The sequence below is a fragment of the Triticum dicoccoides genome, chromosome 1A (genome assembly GCF_002162155.2).
Source record: "Triticum dicoccoides isolate Atlit2015 ecotype Zavitan chromosome 1A, WEW_v2.0, whole genome shotgun sequence".
Classification (NCBI taxonomy): domain Eukaryota; kingdom Viridiplantae; phylum Streptophyta; class Magnoliopsida; order Poales; family Poaceae; genus Triticum; species Triticum dicoccoides.
The window spans coordinates 293385179-293396944 of NC_041380.1; the positions used below are offsets into that span (position 1 = coordinate 293385179).

At 48.5% G+C, this 11766-nt stretch overlaps 1 long non-coding RNA gene across 2 annotated transcripts in view; it reads right to left on the reverse strand.

The window, feature by feature from the left end:
* LOC119269381 overlaps positions 1–11119 on the reverse strand; it is a 20190-nt gene extending 9071 nt beyond the window's left edge. For both annotated transcript variants that reach the window (XR_005133590.1, XR_005133585.1), the window contains exon 1: positions 10727–11119. This is a non-coding gene — a long non-coding RNA (uncharacterized LOC119269381). The remainder of the gene's footprint in view (positions 1–10726) is intronic.
* Between the last annotated feature and the right edge of the window lie 647 nt (positions 11120–11766).

Here is an 11766-nt window from a genome sequence, read left to right on the forward strand (position 1 = left end):
GAGGTCGAGGCGGAGCTCCTGAGCTAGTCGGGGGAGCGAGGGGTGGCCGGAGTCGGCTGCTATGGCGAACGGCGGTGACGGTGGTGTTCGACCGTGTGAGAGAGAGAGCGAGGGAGAGGAGGGGAGAGCCGGGGGAGAGTGAGAGAGAGCAGGGGGGGAGGCGTGGCGTCGTCCGGGGCATCGAGCGAGGAGGGGAGGGCAGGCAAGCAGGGAGAGAGGTGGCGTGGCGCGGTGGCGCGCGCGCGCGCCGGCCACACTCCCCTCCCTCCGTCGGGACGAAGACGACAGAGGAGGGAGGCGGGCTGGGCCGCCTGCTGGCTGGGCCGACCAGCTGGATGGGCTGCACAGGGAGGAGCCCAGGTAAGCTTCTCCCTTTTATTTTTTTCTGTTTTCTAATTTCTGACATTTGTTTTGATTTAAATAATATATTAAATCATTTATTTAACTTATGCCAATTTTTGCAGGGGCTAGATATATTATTCCAGAGCTCCTTTATAATTGGCATAATATTTGGACATATATTTATATATATAGAAATATATTTCCAAAGCAAATATTTATGCATTAATTCCAAATGCCCAAAATAAATGTCCATGAGCCACTAAAAATATTGGTTTGATTTTTATCTCTGTCCAATATTTTCAGAGATCAACATGAGCATTTTCTTGGACCCTTTTGGAGAAATTTTTATTTGGATCATTTTCAAAATGATTCTGAGGGTTTCACAGATCCCCATTTCAAGTTTCTGATGAAAGAGTAAACATGATGCAACACTCTAATGCATGACTAGCTAGGGTGTGACAACTCACCCCCACTCAAAAGAATCTCGTCCCGAGATTTGGGTTCCTCCGGGAAGAAGGCGGGATACTCGAGTCGAAGACGATCCTCCCTTTCCCAGGTTGCTTCATCCTCAGAATGGTGCGACCATTGAACTTTGAGAAATTTGATATTATGACGCCGGGTGGTACGTTCGGCTTGATCGAGGATACGAATGGGGTACTCTCGATATGTAAGATCATCTTGAAGATCAAGCGTTTCGTGGTCCACTTCACGGATAGGATCCGAGAAGCAACGCCTGAGTTGAGAAACGTGGAAGACATCGTGAACTCTGGAGAGGTGCGGAGGTAGTTCCAACTGGTAGGCAACTTCTCCTCGTTTGGCAAGGATGCGAAAATGTCCAATGTAACGAGGAGCCAATTTGCCTTTGATACCGAAACGATGGGTTCCCTTCAGAGGGGTGACCCGAAGATAAGCCTTCTCGTCAACCTCGAAAGTCATAGCCTTATGTTTTCGGTCATATTGATCTTTTGACGAGATTGGGCTGTTTTCAACTTTTCACGAACGATACGAACTTGCTCTTCTGCTTCCTGAATCATATCCGGGCCAAAGAATTGTCTTTCCCCGGTCTCTGACCAGTTAAGGGGTGTTCGACACCGTCGTCCATAGAGAACTTCAAAAGGGGCTTTACCCAAGCTAGATTGATAGCTATTGTTGTAAGCGAATTCGGCAAATGGAAGGCACTTCTCCCAGTCCATTCCGAACGAGATAACGGAGGCTCGAAGCATGTCTTCTAGAATTTGGTTGACGCGTTCCACTTGACCGCTCGACTGAGGGTGGAAAACGGTGCTAAAGGAGAGACGGGTTCCCATAGCATTTTGGAAACTTTCCCAAAATCGAGAGGTGAAAAGACTTCCTCGATCCGAGTTAATTTCCAAAGGAACACCATGGAGGGACACTATTCGGGAGATGTATAAGTCTGCCAGTTGACTAGCGGTTATACTCTCTCGAACAGGTAGGAAATGGGCTACTTTGGAAAGACGATCGACCACGACGAAGATAGCATTATTCCCTCTCTTGGTCCTGGGAAAACCGGTAATGAAATCCATACCAATTTTATCCCATTTCCATTCAGGAATAGCTAAGGGTTGAAGGGTGCCAGCAGGCTGTTGATGCTCTGCTTTTACACGACGACAGACGTCGCAATTTGCAATATACTAAGCAATTTCTCTCTTCATCCTAGTCCACCAGAACCTCTGGCGTAGGTCCTGATACATTTTAGTACTACCGGGATGAATGGTGAGAGGAGATTCATGAGCTTCCTTAAGGATCAATCGCCTCAGGTTTCGCACTTTGGGAACCACTAGTCGATTCCCGAAGTATACGACCCCTTGATCATTAATGGAGAAGCAATTCGCAATTCCTTTCTGGATGTTTCTCTTGATGCGGGAGATTCCCGGATCTACCTTCTGTGCTTTGATAATTTGATCCGTAAGGGTAGGTTTTGCCACCAAGGTGGAGATAAAACCTTGAGGAACAATGTGAAGGTTAAGCTTCCGAAATTCCTCATGGAGAAGCGGTTGACTTTGTTGTAACATCAGATTGTTGCAATAAGATTTACGACTTAGCGCATCAGCCATGACGTTGGCTTTCCCTGGGCTGTAGGTTATTCCTAAGTCGAAGTCGGTGATCAATTCAACCCAACGTCTCTGCCTGAGATTCAAATCCGGTTGGGTGAAAATATACTTCAGACTTTGGTGATCAGTGAATATTTCGCAACGATTACCGAGGAGGTAATGTCGCCAGGTCTTAAGTGCATAGACTACGGCTGCAAGCTCTAGATCATGAGTAGGATAATTCTCCTCATGTGGGTGCAATTGCCGTGAAGCGTAGGCAATTACGTGTCGATCTTGCATGAGAATGCAACCTAGTCCTTGTCGCGAGGCGTCGCAGTAGATAACAAAGTCCTTGGAGAAGTCTGGCGGTACCAGTACGGGAGCAGAAGTCAGGCGTCTTTTCAGTTCCTGAAAGCTGTGCTCACATTGTGGAGTCCATTCGAACTTCTTATCTTTCTTGAGGAGTTCGGTTAGAGGTTTAGCAACCTTGGAGAAGTTCTCGACAAAGCGACGACAATAGCTCGCTAAGCCCAGAAAGCTCCGAACTTGCTTGACTGATTCAGGTGGAGTCCAATTAAGGACGGCTTGAACTCGCTCAGGGTTAACAGCAATACCTTTACCAGATATTACATGACCCAGATAGGTCACTTCTGGCAACCAGAATTCACATTTAGAAAATTTGGCATAAAGGCGATGCTCTCGAAGTTTCTGCAACACTAGCCTTAGATGTTCGGCATGTTCTTCCTCGTTCTTGGAGTAGATGAGTATATCATCGAGGTAAACCACGACGAATTTATCCAAATACTCCATGAAGATTGAGTTCATTAACCGAGAAAAGGTGGCTGGAGCGTTGGTTAATCCGAAGGACATGACGGTGTACTCGTATTGGCCATAACGAGTAACAAAGGCCGTTTTAGGAATGTCCCCGTTTCTGATTTTGATTTGATGGTAGCCCAACCTCAAATCCATCTTGGAGAAGACTGAGGATCCAGCGAGCTGATCGTACAGGTCGTTGATCCTGGGAAGCGGATATTTGTTCTTGATTGTGACCAAATTGACAGGTCGGTAATCTACAACCATCCGGTCCGTACCATCCTTCTTCTTGACGAATAGGACGGGGCAAGCCCACGGAGATGAGCTAGGTCGGATGAAACCTTTTTTCAAGGACTCATCGAGTTGTTTCTTAAGCTCGGCTAGTTCTAGGGGTGCCATCTTATAAGGTCTTCTAGCAATCGGAACGGTTCCTGGAATGAGGTCTATTACAAACTCAACATCCCTGTCAGGTGGAACACCTGGCAATTCCTCTGGAAAGACATCCGGGAAGTCACGGACTACCGGAACGTCCTCAAGGTCTGGCAAAGGGCTGGCGTTAAGAGAATATAATTGTTGCTTGGCTATTCGGGTCAAGACATTAACTATCTTTCCCGAAGGATGGGTGAGTTGAACAGTCCTAGAGAAGCAATCAATTTTGGCTTGATGAGCTGACATCCAGTCCATACCCAAAATGATATTAATATCTGAAGATTTAAGGGCTATCAAAGACGCGAGGAAAACAAGTCTGTCGACTTGGATTTCATTTCCATGGCTTACTCTAGAAGTTTGCCATTTGGATCCCGGAGTTTGAATTACCATAGAGGTTGGCATATCACCGAATGCGACGTTATGCAAACGAGCATAATTTTCAGATATAAAAGAATGAGAGGCTCCTGTATCGAAAAGAACAGATGCCGGGTGGCAATTAACAAGAAGCGTACCGAGAACGACGTTGGGATCCTCTTGAGCTTCTTCGGCAGAAATACAATTGACATGGCCACGTGAAGCGGTGACCGGCTTGGCGTGGAATATTTTTCCTGTCGGCTTGCCACGGCCATGCTTGCGTGTTGCGTCATAGTCAGTCTGACCAGTTTCAGCACTGATGGCTTTGTTGACAAGTTTCTGAAAAGATGTGCACTCATGCAGACGGAGGTCGCGGCGAAGCTCAGGACTAAGGCCCTTACGGAACCTTGCTTGCTTCTTGGCATCGGTAGACACTTCCTCAGTTGCATATCGTGCGAGATTACCAAACTCCCTGCTGTAAGCATCCACAGAGAGTCGGCCTTGGGTGAAACTGCAAAATTCTTCACGTTTACGGTCCATGAGACCCTCCGGAATGTGATGTTCACGGAAAGCCTCACTGAACTCAGCCCAAGTAGTGACATGGCCCGCCGGGCGCATAGCTCCATAATTCTCCCACCATAGACTGGCGGGGCCTTCAAGATGGTATGCAGCAAAGGTGACCTTGTCAGCCTCCGCTACCAGCGCGGAACGCAGTTTATGAGAGATACTGCGAAGCCAGTCATCAGTGTCGAGAGGCTCGACAGAGTGGTGGAACGTGGGTGGATGCAATTTGATAAAATCACTAAGTGACACCACGTTAGTCCTCTGATGGTGTGCTGTGTTCTGTTCAATACGCTCCAACAAACGGTTGGTCTCCCGCTTGTTTCTCTCAGCTTCCATCATAACCTCGGCTAGTGAAGGAGGATGAGGCAGATTTACATCCCTGGCTTCACTGCCTTCGGCCTGCTCTTGAGAAGCAGGGTTAGCGCGCGTGTTGACCATCCTAGGTAAACAAGACAATGATTTAGTCAGGATGATAAAATTCCGACATAGGGTAAAATGTAAGGAATAACTCGAAATGCAAGATGATCATCCGTATGACATGGTAGATACAGAAACTGCTTCTTTATTCCATCGTCATACACACCATACAGGGTTTAGTACAAGACCAAACAAGTACTATTACGGTGAAAAGAGGATTACATCTCATCGGAGGCATTCCAAGCTCCTATACATTATTTTTCTACACCTCCGGAAGGAGTACAAACTAGGTCATATCCCACGAGTCACGCGGGACGATAGACGACACAGCTAGTGCGAACTAGTGATACTACCACTAACTCAGACTGATCCGTAGTAGTCCTCGTAGAAGTCACCTCCATAGCCTGGGAGCTCAACATGATCATCCGGAAACAGACGATCTCGCGGAGCTTGTGGACCATAGGGGCTAGGATGAGGCCTTGGACCAACAAACGGTGGCCTGCGGGGACCGCGAGGTGGGGTGATGCCTCCTACATCACGCCAAACCATCACGTCTGGCAGAGCAGATCTCACAGGATAGAGATCGCGCATATCTGAATATCCAGCTTGCACCGCCGGTGCGAACCGAGTCAAAGTGGCCCAGTGGTCAGCACGGGTATTGAAGAGCTCTAACCTTAAGGCCCGATTTTCACGGTCCTTATCCTCGAGCATCTCAGCAGTGGTGCGAGTCCGTGAATCCTCCTGAGTGGGGTCAGCATAAATAGCCTGGAGATACCCTTGTGCTCTCGGAAGTGATCCTGGCATATACCGGAAATCAGAGTCCCGAAATATACCAGATCTGACTCGCATAATGGTCATCATAGCGTAGGCGGCGTCCTGCACAGCCATCTCAATGGTAACCCCGAGTCCATAAGAGCAGTGAAGAGGCTCGGTGGATCCAGGATAAGATGGAAATATCCTGACAGTGCAGAGATACTGGCTTTGATTAAAATCTCGGAATTGCTCTTCGACCGTGTACTCGGGATACCAGCGGTATCCAGCCTCAGTCATTACCCTGACCAACTTGGCAGTATGGCCGGGTACATCTAGGCATCGAGTCAGGCGAACCACTTGATTGAGGTCGCGAGTGGCCATCTGAAAGCACAATCATAATGCAAGGGCATTAGAATTTCTAGCAAAATTTCGGCAGCATAACAGCTGTAAATGCTCAAGAAGGATTTTGAGACATTTGACAAAGGATTACATACACACTCAACATCATCATATCAAAGTTCTGAATCCATTCTAACAACATAATGTGGTAGTAGAACTGAACTAGGCTTGTATCCATCAACTTATAAGGTACTACTGATTAGTAACACGTGATCCTGATAGAGAGAATAGATCCTAATTCCTTAACCCCCGGTAGAAGAATGGACTGACTCAGATCAGAATGTCATAAGATAAAGGAGTAAAAAAGAGCCTTACGTTCCATCCCACAAACAATTCCCCTACATATAACTAAAGAATTTCTAGACTCAACATCGACCAGTTTGGCTTGGAGAACCTACAGGCAGTCCGGCTCTGATGCCAACGCTGTCAGGACCCCGACTCGATGTCACATCGATCTAGCCGGTAACACCTCATATCACTTTGCGGCCTCACGCACGGTATCCCCACGGGTGTCGCCTTACCTTTGCCCGGGACCGTTTGCGCCTTTTGGCTCACGTATATGATAGTGTCGCTAGCATCCATATGATAAAGAGCCCGGGCTGACATGACTAGTCGTAAACCCAAAGTGGCACAGACTTACAGGGACAGGCATCCATGACCCAGCTTCGAACGTGTCGGTCATCAGCAAGTGGGTCCGGGCTGTAGCACTGGGCTAGCAGGACTCCGGTAAACCGGGCTGTAGCGGGCTAACAGGACTCCGGTACTCAAAGCGTGACATTTCCCAGAAGGGACAGACATAGGAACGAAGAAGGACACATGCCGGCCAGCCTAAGTGTTCTAGAGCAGTAGCAAGCTACCATGGCTCAGCGGTAACACTAGGAGACATTTCCCGGTAAGAGAGGCTACTAAAGATAAACAACTAGATAGTCAGATCCCACACATACCAAGCATTTCAATCATACACACAATATGCTCGATATGTGCAAATACAACGAAGCATCACAACATGACTCTACGACACAAGTACTTTATTTAAGGCTCAGGGAGCCATACATAACATACACAAAGGTACGGGTCTCACGACCCAACATACAAGTCATACAGTCATACAAACCAGCAGCGGAAGTAACTTGTCTGAGTATAGACAACTAGTAAAATAAAAGAGGCTTGGAAAGCCTAGCTATACTACGTGGTCCTTCACAAGCTCAGGGTCACCACCTGGGTCTTTAGCCTACTCGTTGATGTCAACGTCTACATAGAACCCATCAGAAGGGGTTGCAGCGTCTTCTGTAAAAATGTAGATTATAGCAACATGAGTACAAAGGTACTCAGCAAGACTTACATCAGATCCTACATACATGCTTAGTATCAAGAAGGGTTGGTGGAGTTATTGCAGCAAGCCAGCTTTGACTCTTGGCTAGACTATCCTACGATACTCCAACTTGAAATGGTTTTGCGCACACGAGTCCACTACTCACCACTTCAATACACTACCGAGGATCCACCTCCGTCTTCCTACGGAAGAGCCATCCTCGGCACTCACACTTATCTTGAGGCTTTTAACAGTTTCCATTTACTTGTCTATGAACTGTATAGGCAACCAAGTAGTCCTTTACCGCGGACGTGGCTATTCGAATAGATTATGATAACCCTGCAGGGGTGTACTTCTTCATACATGTTTCCACCACTTAGCGTCTGCACACGACATGTGCTCGGCAGACTTCAAGCGAAAGCCGACGTGGGTGTTGACCAGGACCTACCTAAACACTTAAGCCTCTAGTCCAGGTTTATCGCCTATTCAGGTTCCATCCGCAGGGAGTCCGGCCGGGGTTTCCCATACGGCCCCGAACGATGTGAACAGGGTTCCCGAGATACCTAACGGGTATTCGGTACACCCGGCCACGTACCTACCGCATCACAGCCCACCCCTACGGTCAGCGCTGTCCACGGCCTCCAGTAGGCTACAAACACCAGAAACTACTTGCAACTCCTGGACAGAGAGCTAGGGTGAATAAGAAGTCGAGCGGGGTCATATTTCAGGGCCCAATGCATGGTAGTAGCTGTATCTTAAATCACGCATACAGATCTCAGTGCTTAAGGTCGGCTTCAATGAAACAACCCACCATGTACTCCTACATGGCCTCTCATCGATACCTTTACCAAATCGTGTTCACCACACTACTCTCATTATCGACATAATCATTTCACTCTAGCCCATCACCCCGATGAACCAGACCTGACACGACTCTAAGCATAGCAGGCATAGCAAGGTAGGAATAACACATACATATGGCTCAGACAACTCCTACACATGCTAGTGGGTTTCATCTAGTTACTGTGGCAATGACAGGTCATGCAGAGGAAATGGGTTCAACTACCGTAGCACACAGCAGTTTGAAACGCGTTGTCTTAATGCAGTAAAAGAGAGCAGGAGCGAGAACATGGGATTGTATCGATATGATCAAATGGTTGGTTGCTTGCCTGATGGTTCGATGCACTGATACGGTTCTTCGTTAGGGTAATCACGGTATTCCTCGGAGACAGAACCTGCCGCAGAGAGCACCGATACACAAACATTACCAAACAGTATGCAACAATATGATGCATGCATGAGACATGGCAAAATGAGTGTATTGGGCTAATGCAACTAAAACCAGAAGGGTTTGAACAAATTTGAATCAAGGATTCAAATTTCAAATTCAAATATGGCCTTTTAAAGTGCTTTTCCTTGTTCTGCTTGAAACATCAATTTAACTTGTTTTATCATGCATGAAAATAGTACAAATGGATAGATTGGATTTTTCTGATCATTTTTCATATATAATTTGTCCAATTTGGAGTTACAGAATAAAAGTTATGAATTTTTGAAGTTTAAATAATATTCTGGAATTTCCTGATTTAAATTAAATCCAGAAATTATAGTTATTGCGCCAGCATGACGTCATCATGACGTCAGTGGTCAACTGCGGCTGGCTGAGGTCAAACCTGACGTGTGGGGCCCACACGTCAGTGACAGGGAGGTTAAACAGGGTTAAATTAATCCTAATTACTAATTAGTGGCGCTGGGGCCCACTGGTCAGTGTCAGGGGTTAACTAACAGTGGTTAGCGCTAATCCTAATTAGCTACAGGGCTGGGCCCACCTGTCAGGGACTCAGGGGGTTCCTGCCGTGGTCAAGGTGGGTCAAACCCACCGGCGACGTGACGCCGGCGAGGCCCGAGACGGCGGCGTGATGCGGGATCGCGCTACAGGGCACGGGCGAGGCTGTGCTTGGGCTCGTTGGAGAGCTCTTGCTCCCGCGCGTCGAACGGTGGTGGTGGCCGAGCCTGGGGTGGCCGGTACCATCGACGGCGAGCTCGTGAGCGGCGGCCGGAGTTCGGGTGCGGTCGGAGTCGGCGTTGCAGGGTGTTTGGAGAGGCGTTGGTGCGTGCTGCGTGCTCCTAGTGAGGCGTGGAGCACGATAGTGTGCTCGGTTGGGCGCTACGGTGACCGTGGCCACGACGGCGACATCGCCGGCGGCGTGGAGCTCTCGGCCAAGGTGGGGCTAAGGCCTAGAGGTCGAAAGAGACCCGGGAAGAAGGGGGAAACGACTCGGGGGCTCACCGCGGTTGAAGTGGGCGTCGAAGCGGGCTCGGGGACGCGCTGGAGACGGCGAATCGACGGCGACGGTGGTCGGAGCCCGAGGAGGGGAACGGCGACGTGGCGGCGATGCAGGGCTTCCGGAGACCCGTGGAGCGGTGGGGAGGAAGAGGAGGTCGAGGCGGAGCTCCTGAGCTAGTCGGGGGAGCGAGGGGTGGCCGGAGTCGGCTGCTATGGCGAACGGCGGCGACGGTGGTGTTCGACCGTGTGAGAGAGAGAGCGAGGGAGAGGAGGGGAGAGCCGGGGGAGAGTGAGAGAGAGCAGGGGGGAGGCGTGGCGTCGTCCGGGGCATCGAGCAAGGAGGGGAGGGCAGGCAAGCAGGGAGAGAGGTGGCGTGGCGCGGTGGCGCGCGCGCGCGCCGGCCACACTCCCCTCCCTCCGTCGGGACGAAGACGACAGAGGAGGGAGGCGGGCTGGGCCGCCTGCTGGCTGGGCCGGCCAGCTGGATGGGCTGCACAGGGAGGAGCCCAGGTAAGCTTCTCCCTTTTATTTTTTTCTGTTTTCTAATTTCTGACATTTGTTTTGATTTAAATAATATATTAAATCATTTATTTAACTTATGCCAATTTTTGCAGGGGCTAGATATATTATTCCAGAGCTCCTTTATAATTGGCATAATATTTGGACATATATTTATATATATAGAAATATATTTCCAAAGCAAATATTTATGCATTAATTCCAAATGCCCAAAATAAATGTCCATGAGCCACTAAAAATATTGGTTTGATTTTTATCTCTGTCCAATATTTTCAGAGATCAACATGAGCATTTTCTTGGACCCTTTTGGAGAAATTTTTATTTGGATCATTTTCAAAATGATTCTGAGGGTTTCACAGATCCCCATTTCAAGTTTCTGATGAAAGAGTAAACATGATGCAACACTCTAATGCATGACTAGCTAGGGTGTGACAAGCAGGCAAACAAACAGCAGCTGTATCTCCGACTAAAGGCAGTAGCACTTACCTGAAGGATGGTGCCTGATGGATATCGAACTGGGTGGATGGATCGCGGCTCGCTGGTGGATGGACTGTGCGGCAAGGTGGCTATCGACCCCATGCCAGCGGCGCACGAAGTGGCGGACGGGCGGACAGCCAACCGGGCCAGACTCGGATTGGGGCATGGCCCTCAGGATGGCAGACGGTCAGGGCCGGCGACTCGCAGATCTGACCATGGGCGAAAGAGGCCGGCGACCGAGAGAAACAGGTCGACAACGACCTGAACCCGCAAGCCATGGCGGCAATGGTGACAGGGAGTTCGTGGTCGATGCCTCCTGGCGAGAGACGGCGTGCTCAACCGGTGGATGAGGACGTCGGCCGGCAGCAGGAGGTTGGAGGTGGAGGAGGCGGGAATATTGGGGGCGGGTGGGGAGTGGGAGGATCGGCGGCGGCTCATCTGTGCGGCAGCTGCGGCGGCCGCTCGGGCGATTTGTTTCTTTTTTCTTCGCAATTGTGTGATTGTATGCGTTTTTTTAGAGTGACGTGATTGTAGGCGTTATGGGGGCGTGGAGTTGACAATTTTCTCTCCCGTGGAGTATGGTCAGCCAATCTAAATTACTAAGTGCACATAAAGAATAGATTAAATTAACATTAACTGTTGGATTAAGTTTAGTTAATCTAATCCTGCTGTCGTAATCAGTCGGTGTACGTTTTGTGGGTGTGTTTAAAAAAGAGAATGGTTGCTCTTCTATAAATAGTAGAGATGAAAATTTAAACAATTTGTATAGAATTAATTTTCAAAAAGTTTCAGACCCATTTGACTTTTCAATAAAAAAAATGTAAAATCACGTGGTACAGCCAAAGTTTTCATTTTTTACTGCACAAAGTAAACAAGCAATCTAATCATCCTAAAACCAAGGCTTGGCACATTATTTTTATATTACAATGGATATATACAAGAGGATAATTATTTTCAGAGAAGCTTCCATGAAACTTTTACATTGTTTCCATGAGCATGAACACAAGTGCTCCAGGTCGACCCTCATTTCTTCAATGCATAATCTTGCA